Raw genomic sequence first — 14,355 nt, 5'->3', positions numbered from 1 at the left:
GATGGTTTTACAGCGGAATTTTACAAGGCCTTCAAAGCAGAGCTGACACCAATACTCCTCCAACTCTTCAATGAAATTGAAAGAGAAAGCTCACTACCACTACCGAACACATTCTATGAAGCCATCATAACCCTCATCCCAAAACCAGGCAGGGACTCATCAAAGAAAGAGAACTATAGACCCATTTCTTTGATGAACATTGATGCAAAACTTCTCAACAAAATTTTGGCCAATCGACTTCAACAATTCATCCAAAAAATCATACACCATGATAAAACAGGATTCATTTCAGGGATGCAAAGCTGGTTCAATATACGCAAATCAATTAATATTATTCATCACATCAACAGGAGCAAGAATAAGAACCACATGGTTATCTCAATAGATGCAGAAAAAGCATTTGACAAGATCCAACACCCCTTTATGATGAAGGTTCTGGAAAAATTAGGAATCCATGGATCATTCCTCAATACAATAAAGGCTGTATATGACAAACCTACAGCCAGCATTATACTCAATGGTGAAAAACTAAAGCCATTTCCTCTTAACTCAGGAACAAGACAAGGATGCCCACTCTCTCCACTTCTCTTCAATCTAGTATTAGAATGCCTAGCTACAGCAATAAGACAAGATGCAGACATAAAGGGGATCCAAATAGGGAAAGAAGAAATAAAACTCTCCCTCTTTGCAGATGACATGATCTTGTATTTAAAGACTCCCATAGACTCCACTCCCAAATTACTCAAGCTGATTCAAAACTTTGGCAAAGTAGCAGGTTATAAAATTAACCCCCAAAAATCAATGGCTTTTCTATATGCCAACAATGAGAAAAGTGTGGCTGAAATTATGAAAGCAACTCCATTTGTAATAGCCCCACAAAAAATAAAATACCTAGGAATTAACTTAACCAAAGAAGTGAAGGACCTCTATGATGAAAACTTTAAAATCTTGAAAAAGGAAATCAACACAGAACTTAAAAAATGGCAAAACCTCCCATGCTCCTGGATTGGCAAGATTAACATCTTGAAAATGGCAATACTTCCCAAGGCTATCTACAAATTCAACGCGATACCTATCAAAATTCCACCCTCATTCTTCAAGGAAATAGAGGAGGCAATCCAAAAATTCATATGGAACAATAAAAGACCCCGAATAGCAAAAACGCTCCTCAACGGAAAGAACACTGCTGGAGGAATATCAATACGAAATTTCAAACTCTACTATAAAGCCATAGTAATCAAAACAGCTTGGTATTGGCATAAGAACAGACCTCAGGACCAATGGAATAGAATTGAAAACCCAGAAATGAACCTACAGACCTATAGCCATCTAATCTTCGATAAGGAAGCTAAAACAATAGAATGGAAGAAAGACAGCCTCTTCAGTAAATGGTGCTGGCAAAATTGGTTAACTACATGTAGAAAACTAAAGCTAGATCCTTATATATCACCCTGCACCAGAATCAACTCCAAATGGATCAAAGACCTTGAACTCAAAGCAGACACTCTGAAAACATTACAGGATGGAATAGGAGAAACCCTAGGTCTCCTTGGCTCAGGTCGAAATTTTCTGAATAGAGACCCGGAAGCACAACAAATCAAAGAAAGGTTGGACAAATGGGATTGCATAAGATTGCAGAGCTTCTGCAGGGCAAATGACATAGCTGGCAAGATCAATAGAAAGTCCACCGATTGGGAGAAGATCTTTACTAGCCATACAACAGACAAGGGTCTCATATCTAAAATATACTTGGAACTCAAAAAATTAAACCCCCCAACAACAAATCCTCAAAGAAACAACTGCCCAATAAATAAGTGGGCGAAAGACTTAAAGAGAAGCTTCTCTGAAGAAGAAAGAAGGATGGCCAATAGACACATGAAGAAATGTTCAACATCCCTAGCCATAAAAGAAATGCAAATCAAAACAACATTGAGATATCACCTCACTCCAGTTAGAACAGCAAAAATCAAGAACTCTAACAACAACAGATGCTGGAGGGGATGTGGACAGAAAGGAACCTTACTTCATTGTTGGTTGGAATGTAAACTTGTTCAACCACTTTGGAAAGCAGTATGGAGGTTCCTCAAAAGACTTCACATAGATCTCCCCTATGATCCAGCAATCCCACTTTTGGGCATTTACCCAAATGTTTACACACAAGACCACACTAAAGCTACCAGCACAACTATGTTTATTGCAGCATTATTTACCATAGCTAAGACATGGAACCAACCCAGATGCCCCTCAGTAGATGAATGGATCAAGAAAATGTGGTATATATACACAATGGAATTCTATGCCTCCATCAGAAAGAATGACATTTCCCCATTTGTTAGGAAATGGAAAGGTTTGGAAAAAATTATATTAAGTGAAGTAAGCCAGGCCCAAAGAAGCATAGGTCCCATGGTTTCCCTTATTTGCAATATATAGTATAGGTATGAGTCAAGCGGAAAAGGTCAGATAATGTGATGTTAGGAAAATGAACCCTTAAATATGTATTTTAATGTTTTCGTTTCTTTCATGCATGTGTTTCTAACGCATTTATAAGATTATTTCTTTGTTGCTTTGTATGTCCCTCCCCCATAGTGTAACCCCTGCTTTCCCTATATTTGATGTCAGTATAACATGTGGAGGAGATGGGGACAAACAAGTCGTTTAAGGATTCAGGTGGACCTGTTGCAACAATGAGAAGTACAAAATGTCATGTCAAAACCAACTTTACGATGTCGGTGTGGGGGGGGGAGGTGGGTATAATTGGGTGGGGGGCGGGGGCAGGCTGGGAAGGGAGGTGAAGGGTAAACAAAGGAGGAGGCTGCAATGCTTGGTAAGAAATGTATGCATTATTCTGCCCATGTAATTGTAGCCCCTCTGTACAGTATGTTCTCAAATAAAATAAAATTAAATTAAAAAAAAAAGTAAATGTGATATATTCATGTTCACTTATCCTTGAGACAAAATTGAAAAGATAATAAAATTTCATTTTGCCTATTAAGATTTAAGTATATTTTGAAAATTTATTTCTCCAATTACTTTTTCTTTTTTTTCTTTTTTCTTTTTTAGTTTTTCTTAAAATTCCAATATGTCTACTTTTCAAGGATAGTCTTCTTGTAGCAGAGCCTTCTTCTCTTACAACGCAGACACTCTGACTCAGTGGCCCTAATTTCGTAACTTCTCAAGAACACACACACACACATACACATTTTTTTAAAATTTTCATCAAGTTTTGTATTGCTACTACAATATCTATCTATTTATTTATTTATTTAGTCTTGGAAACCTGTAATCAGGGCTAGGCGCTGTCGCTGAGCCTCTCTGTGCTGAAGACTAGTGCTCTACCACTTGAGCCACAGAGCCACTTATGGTTTTTGAGTGGTTTGTTGGAGATAAATGTCTCATGGGTCTTTTATTATACCGGGCTGGCTTTGAACCATGATCCTCAGGTCTCAGCCTTTTGAGTAGCTAGGAATATAGGTGTGAGCCACTGGTGCCAGGCTCAATTAATTTTTAATAGCATCAATTAGTTTTAAAGAAAGATTGCATTTTTAACCTTCCTATAGAGCATACAGTGTAGCAATGACCACTGGTGCTAATGCCTCTATTTTTTTTCTGACTTGTAATATTCTGGGTAGATGCTGGAGAATTATATTGCTGTATGATAGGGTACTTCTATGTTTAGTTTTTGTGGAATCTCCAAACTTCCTTCCCAGAGTTGTTGAACTAGTTTCCATTCCTGCTAGAGTGTAATAGGCTTCATTTCTCCCCACATTCCTGCCAGCATTTGTTGTTGTTTGTGTTCTCCATGATGGTCAATGTAACTGGGGTGAGATGGAATCTCAAGGCTGTTTTTGTTCACATTTTCTTTACAGCTGGGAATTTGAGCTCTTCTTCATAGGCTTATTGGCCATTTTTCTTCTGAAAATTTTCTATTTAGATTATTTGCAAATTAGTTCATTAGACTTCATCATTTATAATAAAGAAGATTTAAAAATGTTGAAAATTGTAATAATTCAGAATTAAGAAATGTAGGTATTGGTAGCTACTCTATTTATTTATTTATTTTTAATTTTTTGGTAGCTACTCTATTTATAACACCAATTCAATTAATTAAAATAATTTCTTCTTTAGTAAAAAATGGCCTTTTTCATTCAGTGAAAATGTTAATATTGCAAATGAAAAATAGGGGCTGGGAAGGTGGCTCAGTGGTACAGTGTATGCCTCGCATGCATGAGGCCCTGGGTTCCATTCCTCACCCCATGAGCAGAAAAAGCCGTAAGTAGCACTGTGTCTCAGCTGGTAGAGCTCTAGCCTTGAGCTGAATATCAGAGGGACATCGCCCAGGCCCAGAATTCAGGCCCCACAATCGACAAAAACAAAAACAAAAACAAAAAACAAAGAAACAACAATAAAAGAAAACAAAAGAAAAATGATGCCACAAAGAGTCACTACTACTATACTTTACAAGAGTTAATTTAGGCACCAAACAATCTCACATGGAATGATTTAATGTAAACTGAATTTCTTCGCAGATAATTTTTTAAAATAATAATCCAGAAAACTATTTTTCTGGATTAACTATTAATTATTTAATTGTTCTGTACCAACATCTTGAAAGAAATACCAACATGTTAAAATATTTGGCATCATTAAAAGGAATTTCTTATATTTAAATAATGATATTTCTTAATCGTCATTACTTCCTTTACTTACTTATCGACTAAATAATGATTGATAATTTGTTTTTTTAATACTTCTCTCAAAGGCTTTTCCTATAAGCCAACTGTAACCCCATTAATATAATTCAATAATGTGTTAAATACCTACTTCTAATTACATGAATTTTAGTATCAGAATGTTGATTTCAAAAAACTTCTCTGTAAATTACATGCTGTATAGCTTCAATATAGAAATTTTATCCTTCTAGCTTAATGTTGCTCATCTTAAAACTAGAAATAATAATAAAACTTTAATAAGAAGGCTGTTCTAGGAGTTTGTTGAGATAATAAGTGCTAGGCACTTGGTTTAGAGCTTGGCAATGTAAAAGCATTCAGAATGATTTATTACCATTATTAAGGATAATTATTAGTGATGCACTCAAACTTAGATGGATTATTCTTTGGAGAATATGTTTTTATGAAAATTATGTCAAAGCCTAATGATTTTGCTTGATTTTCAAAAACTGCACTCCAAGCTTTTTACTATAAAGCTCAGAGCAATCTTTTATAATCCATTAATTTTTCAAAAATGAATTAATATTGTGTCAACTACCAAATTTTAGTAAGCTAAAGGAAAAGTACATGAATTAATTAATTCACATTGTTTCATAACTGTCACATTTTTATTATGAAATTAAATGTATTCAACTATCTTTCTTTAAAATATTTCTACAAATAAGAATTTGATCTATAGGTTCAAATGTCAATAGTTACTTCCTGATTTTTGTTTCTTAGATGATTTTGTCTCTTTCCCACTTCCCTCCCCCTTCCCTCCCTGCCTCCCTCCCTCCTTTCCTTCCTTCCTTCCTTCCTTCCTTCCTTCCTTCCTTCCTTCCTTCTTTCCTTCCTTCCTTCCACAGTATTAAAGTTTGAACTTAGAGTCTCAAGCTCTATTGGCTCACTCAATTAGCTGGTACTCTAACATTTGAACCATACCTCCAGACCAGCATTTTGCTAGTTATTTTGAATGTGGATTATTATGGCCTTTTCTGTCCGGTCTTCCTCTGTAAACTTTTTTTTTTTCAGGTAAGGGGTTGGTTTATTCAGTAGACCTGCTGGAACCAGGCAAGGTTGGCACTCCACGCAGCTGGCAAAGGCCTAGGAAAGAGAGAGCTGGAAAAGAGAGAGAGAAAAGAGAGAGAAAAGAGCTTGAGAAGAGCTAGACAAGAGCAGAGAGAGAGGTAGCCGAGTAAGAACAGCAGCACTCACGTGGTATTCAGGTAAGGGGGAGGTTTATTCAATAGACCTGCTGGGACCAGGCAAGGTTTGCACTCCACGTGGCTGGGAAAGGCCTGGGAAAGAGAGAGAGAGCTGGGAAAGAGAGGAAAGAGAGAGGAAAGAGCTAGAGAGAAAGCAGAGAGAGCTAGAAAAGAGCAAAGAGGGAGAGAGGTAGCAGAGAGAGCTAGAAAAGAGCAGAGAGGGAGAGAGGTAGCAGAGAGAGAATAGAGCAGAGAAGAGAGCTGAGAGAGCTAGAAAAAGGCAGAGAGAGAGAGCAGGGAGAGCTAGAAAAGAACAGAGAGAGAGCCAAGAGAGCTAGAAAAGAGCAGCAACAGCAAGAGAGCAGAGAGGAACAGAGAGAGAGCTAGAATAGAACAGAGAGAGAAAGTCTGGGCCTGGGCTAGCCCTTATCTAGGGTATGGGCAGAGAAAGGTGTGGCCACATCAAATTCAGATGTGACCTCAGAGGATGCAGATGTGACCTCTTTCAGGTGTCCCAGTTGCCTAGGTAACGTTGGCACTCCACGTGGCTGGGAAAGGCCTGGGAAAGAGAGAGAGAGCTGGGAAAGAGAGGACAGAGAGAGGACAGAGCTAGAGAGAAAGCAAAAAGAGCTAGAAAAGAGCAGAGAGGGATCCAAGAGAGCTAGAAAAGAGCAGCAGTGAGAGAGCAGAGAGGAACAGAGAGCGAGTTAGAATAGAACAGAGAGAGCTGTAAACATTTTTTTGTGAAAATACTGTACAGAGGGGTTAAAATTACATGGGCAAGATAATGAGTACATTTCTTTTTTTTTTTTTAATTGTATTTTATTTTATTTGAGAACATACTGTACAGAGGGGCTACAATTACATGGGCAGGATAATGCATACATTTCTTACCAAGCATTGCAGCCTCCTATTTTGTTTACCCTTCACTTCCCTTCCCCGCCTCCCCCCTCCCCCACCCAATTTTACCCCCCTCCCCCCACCCAACTATACCCCCCTCCCCCCCCCACACCGACATCGTAAAGTTGGTTTTGACATGACATTTTGTACTTCTCATTGTTGCAACAGGTCCACCTGAATCCTTAAACGACTTGTTTGTCCCCATCTCCTCCACATGTTATACTGACATCAAATATAGGGAAAGCAGGGGTTACACTATGGGGGAGGGACATACAAAGCAACAAAGAAATAATCTTATAAATGCGTTAGAAACACATGCATGAAAGAAACGAAAACATTAAAATACATATTTAAGGGTTCATTTTCCTAACATCACATTATCTGACCTTTTCCGCTTGACTCATACCTATACTATATATTGCAAATAAGGGAAACCATGGGACCTATGCTTCTTTGGGCCTGGCTTACTTCACTTAATATAATTTTTTCCAAACCTTTCCATTTCCTAACAAATGGGGAAATGTCATTCTTTCTGATGGAGGCATAGAATTCCATTGTGTATATATACCACATTTTCTTGATCCATTCATCTACTGAGGGGCATCTGGGTTGGTTCCATGTCTTAGCTATGGTAAATAATGCTGCAATAAACATAGTTGTGCTGGTAGCTTTAGTGTGGTCTTGTGTGTAAACATTTGGGTAAATGCCCAAAAGTGGGATTGCTGGATCATAGGGGAGATCTATGTGAAGTCTTTTGAGGAACCTCCATACTGCTTTCCAAAGTGGTTGAACAAGTTTACATTCCAACCAACAATGAAGTAAGGTTCCTTTCTGTCCACATCCCCTCCAGCATCTGTTGTTGTTAGAGTTCTTGATTTTTGCTGTTCTAACTGGAGTGAGGTGATATCTCAATGTTGTTTTGATTTGCATTTCTTTTATGGCTAGGGATGTTGAACATTTCTTCATGTGTCTATTGGCCATCCTTCTTTCTTCTTCAGAGAAGCTTCTCTTTAAGTCTTTCGCCCACTTATTTATTGGGCAGTTGTTTCTTTGAGGATTTGTTGTTGGGGGGTTTAATTTTTTGAGTTCCAAGTATATTTTAGATATGAGACCCTTGTCTGTTGTATGGCTAGTAAAGATCTTCTCCCAATCGGTGGACTTTCTATTGATCTTGCCAGCTATGTCATTTGCCCTGCAGAAGCTCTGCAATCTTATGCAATCCCATTTGTCCAACCTTTCTTTGATTTGTTGTGCTTCCGGGTCTCTATTCAGAAAATTTCGACCTGAGCCAAGGAGACCTAGGGTTTCTCCTATTCCATCCTGTAATGTTTTCAGAGTGTCTGCTTTGAGTTCAAGGTCTTTGATCCATTTGGAGTTGATTCTGGTGCAGGGTGATATATAAGGATCTAGCTTTAGTTTTCTACATGTAGTTAACCAATTTTGCCAGCACCATTTACTGAAGAGGCTGTCTTTCTTCCATTCTATTGTTTTAGCTTCCTTATCGAAGATTAGATGGCTATAGGTCTGTAGGTTCATTTCTGGGTTTTCAATTCTATTCCATTGGTCCTGAGGTCTGTTCTTATGCCAATACCAAGCTGTTTTGATTACTATGGCTTTATAGTAGAGTTTGAAATTTCGTATTGATATTCCTCCAGCAGTGTTCTTTCCGTTGAGGAGCGTTTTTGCTATTCGGGGTCTTTTATTGTTCCATATGAATTTTTGGATTGCCTCCTCTATTTCCTTGAAGAATGAGGGTGGAATTTTGATAGGTATCGCGTTGAATTTGTAGATAGCCTTGGGAAGTATTGCCATTTTCAAGATGTTAATCTTGCCAATCCAGGAGCATGGGAGGTTTTGCCATTTTTTAAGTTCTGTGTTGATTTCCTTTTTCAAGATTTTAAAGTTTTCATCATAGAGGTCCTTCACTTCTTTGGTTAAGTTAATTCCTAGGTATTTTATTTTTTGTGGGGCTATTACAAATGGAGTTGCTTTCATAATTTCAGCCACACTTTTCTCATTGTTGGCATATAGAAAAGCCATTGATTTTTGGGGGTTAATTTTATAACCTGCTACTTTGCCAAAGTTTTGAATCAGCTTGAGTAATTTGGGAGTGGAGTCTATGGGAGTCTTTAAATACAAGATCATGTCATCTGCAAAGAGGGAGAGTTTTATTTCTTCTTTCCCTATTTGGATCCCCTTTATGTCTGCATCTTGTCTTATTGCTGTAGCTAGGCATTCTAATACTAGATTGAAGAGAAGTGGAGAGAGTGGGCATCCTTGTCTTGTTCCTGAGTTAAGAGGAAATGGCTTTAGTTTTTCACCATTGAGTATAATGCTGGCTGTAGGTTTGTCATATACAGCCTTTATTGTATTGAGGAATGATCCATGGATTCCTAATTTTTCCAGAACCTTCATCATAAAGGGGTGTTGGATCTTGTCAAATGCTTTTTCTGCATCTATTGAGATAACCATGTGGTTCTTATTCTTGCTCCTGTTGATGTGATGAATAATATTAATTGATTTGCGTATATTGAACCAGCTTTGCATCCCTGAAATGAATCCTGTTTTATCATGGTGTATGATTTTTTGGATGAATTGTTGAAGTCGATTGGCCAAAATTTTGTTGAGAAGTTTTGCATCAATGTTCATCAAAGAAATGGGTCTATAGTTCTCTTTCTTTGATGAGTCCCTGCCTGGTTTTGGGATGAGGGTTATGATGGCTTCATAGAATGTGTTCGGTAGTGGTAGTGAGCTTTCTCTTTCAATTTCATTGAAGAGTTGGAGGAGTATTGGTGTCAGCTCTGCTTTGAAGGCCTTGTAAAATTCCGCTGTAAAACCATCTGGTCCTGGACTTTTCTTAGCTGGGAGGTCTCTTATTGCTGTTTCTATTTCAATGCTTGATATGGGCCTGTTAAGCTGGTTTAACTCATCTTGGTTTAGTTTTGGCATGTCAATATTTGCTAGGAAAAGGTCCATTTCTGTCAAGTTCTCAAACTTATTAGCATAAAGTTTTGAGAAGTATTCCCTTATAATATTCTGAATCTTGGTTGTTTCAGTGGTGATGTTTCCATTCTCATCTCTGAGTTTATTAATTTGGGTGTGTTCTCTCCTTTTTCTGATAAGGTTTGCTAAGGGTCTGTCAATTTTGTTAAGTTTTTCGAAGAACCAACTTTTTGTTTTGTTGATTCTTTCTATAGTTTTTTTGGATTCTAATTCATTTAATTCTGATTTAATTTTGATTATTTCTTTCCGTCTACTGGATTGGGGTTTATCTTGCTGCTCTTTTTCAAGGAGGTTTAGATGTGTCATTAAATTATTAGTTTCCGATCTCTCCAATTTGTTGATGTAGGAGCTCAGAGCTATAAACTTGCCTCTGAGTACTGCCTTTGCTGTGTCCCAGAGGAGCTGGTAATTTGTGTGTTCATTTTTGTTGAATAGCATGAACATTTGAATTTCCTTTCTAATCTCTTCCATGACCCACTCATGATTCAGCAGTGTGTTGTTCAGCCTCCATGTGATACCGGACTTTCTTTGGTGGCTTTTGGTGTTGAGTTCTCATTTTATTCCCTTGTGGTCAGAGAGAATGCAAGGTATAACTTCAATGTTTCTGAATTTAGACAAGTTTGCTTTGTGGCCTAAAATGTGGTCTAGTTTAGAAAACGTTCCATGTGCTGCTGAGAAGAACGTGTATTCTGATGCTGCTGGGTGAAATGTTCGGTAAATGTCTGTTAAGTCTAGTTGATCTATGCAGCTGTTTAGATCTGCGGTTTCTCTGTTGAGTTTTTGCCGAGTTGATCTATCTAGTGGGGAGAGAGGTGTGTTAAAATCCCCAACAATTAATGTCTTTGGATCTATATGGGATTTGAGGGAAAGTAGTGTTTCTTTGATAAATTTGGGTGCTCCATTGTTTGGTGAATAGATATTTAGAATTGTAATATCCTCCTGAAGGAGAGATCCTTTAATTATTATGTAGCGACCTTCTTTATCTCTTCTCACGAATTTTAATTTGAAGTCTATTTTATCTGATATTAGGATTGCAACTCCCGCCTGTTTATGAGGGCCGTTTGCTTGGTAGATATTGTTCCAGCCTTTAACCTTGAAAATATGTTTGTTTTTACGGGCATGATGTGACTCCTGCAGGCAGCAGATAGAAGGGTCTTGTTTTTTAATCCAAGTAGACAGTCTATGTCGCTTAATTGGAGAGTTCAGTCCGTTAACGTTAAGAGATAGGACTGAGAGGTATTTGGGAGTTCCTGCCATGTTATCCACCTTCTTGGGGGCTGTGAAAGCTGGGTTCTTCCTAAGGTTCTTGGATTCTCAGTTTGGGTGCAGTTTCTTGGCCTTTGTTGCGGTCTTGTTGGTTTTCTATGTGTAGGACATCTTTAAGAATCTTTTGTAGGGCTGGTTTGGTGGAGATGTATTGTTTCAATTTTTCTTTGCTATGGAAGGTTTTTATTTGGCCTTCAGTTATGAAGGAGAGTTTAGCTGGGTACAGTATTCTTGGTTGATAGTTGTTTGTTTTTAGGGCATGGCATACTTTATTCCAGGCTCTTCTTGGTTTGATTGTCTCTGCTGAGAAATCTGAGGTAACTCTAATTGGTTTCCCTTTATAGGTGATTACCCTTTTCTCCTGGACAGCTTTAAGGATCGTTTCCTTGGTCTGGGTTGATCCTGTGTGGATTATAATGTGACGGTGGGATGTCCTATTCTGGTCTGGTCTATTTGGGGTTCTAAAAGCTTCTTGTATCTGAATAGGCCTATCTTTTTGTATGTTTGGGAAGTTCTCTGCTAGGATCCTGTTAAACAAATTTCCTAGACCATTAACTTCTGTTTCTAGGTGCTCCTCTACACCCATTATCCTTAGATTGGGCCTTCTGATGGTGTCTTCCAGGTGTTGGATAGACCTATCATATTTCTTGGACTTGTCTTGGATGGTTGTATGTTCTTTCTCTATAATATCTAGGCTGTCTTCAATCCCTGAGATTCGATCTTCTGCATGGTCTAACCTGCTGTCAAGACTCTCTACTTTGTTTGTTATCTCTTTTCCTTCTAATTGGTCAGCTTTGATGGCTTCAAGTTCTTTGTTGAAGCTCTGTTTTAGGTCTTGTATGAATTTCTTTACTTCCTTAATTTGGTGTTCAGTGTTTGTTCTCAAATCACTTAGTTGATTGGTTATGGTTTCTTTGGACTCCCATTCCTTCTGTTGGGTTCCATTCAGCATTCCCTTTGTGGTCTCCCTGACTTCCTTCAGCTCTTTGTTAATGGATTCCATGAATGCCTTTAGTGATCTTTGTGTATTCTCTACCTGGTCTCTTAATTCGTGAATTACTCTTTGATTAGTTTCCTCCCTTCTGTGGGATTCCTGCAGTTCTCTTTGAGTGTTCTCTGCCTGCTCACGCCATTCCTCCCTTTCTCTTTGAGTATTCTCAAGTTGTTCACGCAAATCCTGTATCAGTTTTTGAGAAGCTTCCTCTCGCTTATGATATTCCTGTATAAACTTCTGGGATGCCTCCTCTCTCTCCCTATCACGCTCATACAGAGTCCTTTGTACATTGTCAAACTTCTCATTTATCATGTTTGCTATTAGTGTTTGTAGAGCTATTTGGGAACTCTCCTCTGGATTATTCTTTATCTGTTCTAATCCCTGATTATCAAGGTTGGGAATTGAGATACCCGAATTTGCCATTTTTCTTGTGTTTTTCTGGCTTACTTGGCCCATTTGAGATGAAGATTGCACCAGTTTTGTGCTAGAACACAATCTTAAGGCAACCATCAACCAAAGTTTGCGTTTGTACAGTCAATAGTCTACAGATACAATCTAGTTCAACAGATACATCTATTCAACATCAAACGACTATATGTTAAAGGACTTCGAACCGCAGAAAAGAATTTGGAAAACCAGAAATTATTAGGATTAGGGAGAGATGTGGGTAAAAAATAGGAATAGATTGGTGTGGGGAGGCACAGGGAGAGTTAACTATGTCCTAATCACAGTGCAGGAAATGGGTTGGGTAGGATGCAAGTAGAGAGAGAGAGAAAAAGAAGAGACGGAAAAGGGGAATGAAGGGAGACCAGAAAAAAAATAGAAACATAAAAATTAATGTTATTATAGAGCTTAAAAGACTGTCTGTTTAGAGAGGAATGTGAACATGTTCAGAGAAGGGGAGGGACATAGAGGAGATGTGAAAAACTTTAAGGATGGGAAAGGGAGAAGAAAAGATCAGAAGTTCAGTAGAGCTAGACAAAAAACAAAAAGATAATTAAGAAAGAAAGAAAAAGAGAAAGAAGACAAGAAAAGAAAGGAAAACGCTCATTCACATATTCCTAAAATAAAAATTATAAGATGAGGAAAAAGAAAAAGTTACTGGAAAACAATTATTTTTTCAGAAAAGGCAAAAATTAAAGATTAATAAAAGTTTTAGAAGGGAATAAAATTTATATATATATATATATATATATATATATATATATATATGGTAACAAAAAACAAAAAACAAGCAAAAAAAAGAAAAGAAGAAGAAAAAAAAAGAAAAAAAGTCTTTTGATTTTTTTTTTTTTGGGGGGGATGAGTGGGAAGAATCCTGTATCTCCCTTTTGTCTGTAACCAGTCTCTTGTTGGAGTCTCTGGTCAGCTTGAGGTCCTGTGGCTTGATTGGTTTCTTAAGTCGGTTGGTTGGAAGAGGCAGAAAAATGCTCTGATTTACCCAAGATTTTGAGATACCCCTCCCAGGTTAGTTTTCTGGGAGAGTGATGAGCTTTGAGAATCACAAAAGAGGGGGATGCGGTGATGAGGCTAGGTTCTGGGTAGAGTTGAGGCCTTTCAACAAACAGTAGCTTTTCCCTGGGGCTATTTTGTGATAAAGCTCACAGCGCCCAGCCTGGACCATTCTCAGGGTTTCTGTTTTTCAATTGATTGTGGTGGCTGCTAGAGGGAGGGGCAGCCTCTGGCTCTGGTTACCCAGTGAGGCAAGGCACTCCAATGGCTGGCGCCTGAGCTGGGTGACTTTTCCCTGGATGGAGCTGAGTCTGGCAGGTCACTTCGCCGTTAAGTTCTTGTGACCTGCTAAATGACTCGTTTTATTCCAAGGCCTGAGCTGGAGCTAGCAGCTCCTCCGAGCTTTGTCGGTATCCAAGATGGAGATCACCGGTGCTGGGGGGGGGAGGGGTGGCCTTCCCTCCTCTGCTCCCTGAGAAGGAGTGAGGAGTCGGGCTTGTACTCACGCCAAGTCTTGGATCCTGGGTCGTCTCTGGTCTGCAAACAGCAGGATGAAGATGTCCGCTCCTTGTCGGTTCTTGTTGGTGTTGAGTAGAATCCGCTCGTCCGCTGCGTCTGGCTCCTTCGTCCCGGACTCTCTGTGTCTCAGGTATGACCCCATGGCGGTGGTCGCCGCCGTGACCCTGCTGCCGCAGCGGCAGCTGATGTCTTTCCTTGGCTTCCCCTCTCTTGTCTAATTCTCTGTCCTGTGATGGCACACTTGGTGTGATTCTCTGCCTTAGGACTGTTCACTGGAACTCTAAAACTGCTTTCTATGTGAGAGCTTGTT

Source organism: Dipodomys merriami, unplaced genomic scaffold (assembly GCF_024711535.1).
Source record: "Dipodomys merriami isolate MVZ:Mamm:240054 unplaced genomic scaffold, mDipMer1.0.p SCAF_9, whole genome shotgun sequence".
Taxonomy (NCBI): Eukaryota; Metazoa; Chordata; class Mammalia; order Rodentia; family Heteromyidae; genus Dipodomys; species Dipodomys merriami.
The sequence above is the reverse complement of the archived record's forward strand: the minus strand, read 5'-3'. Positions refer to the sequence as shown.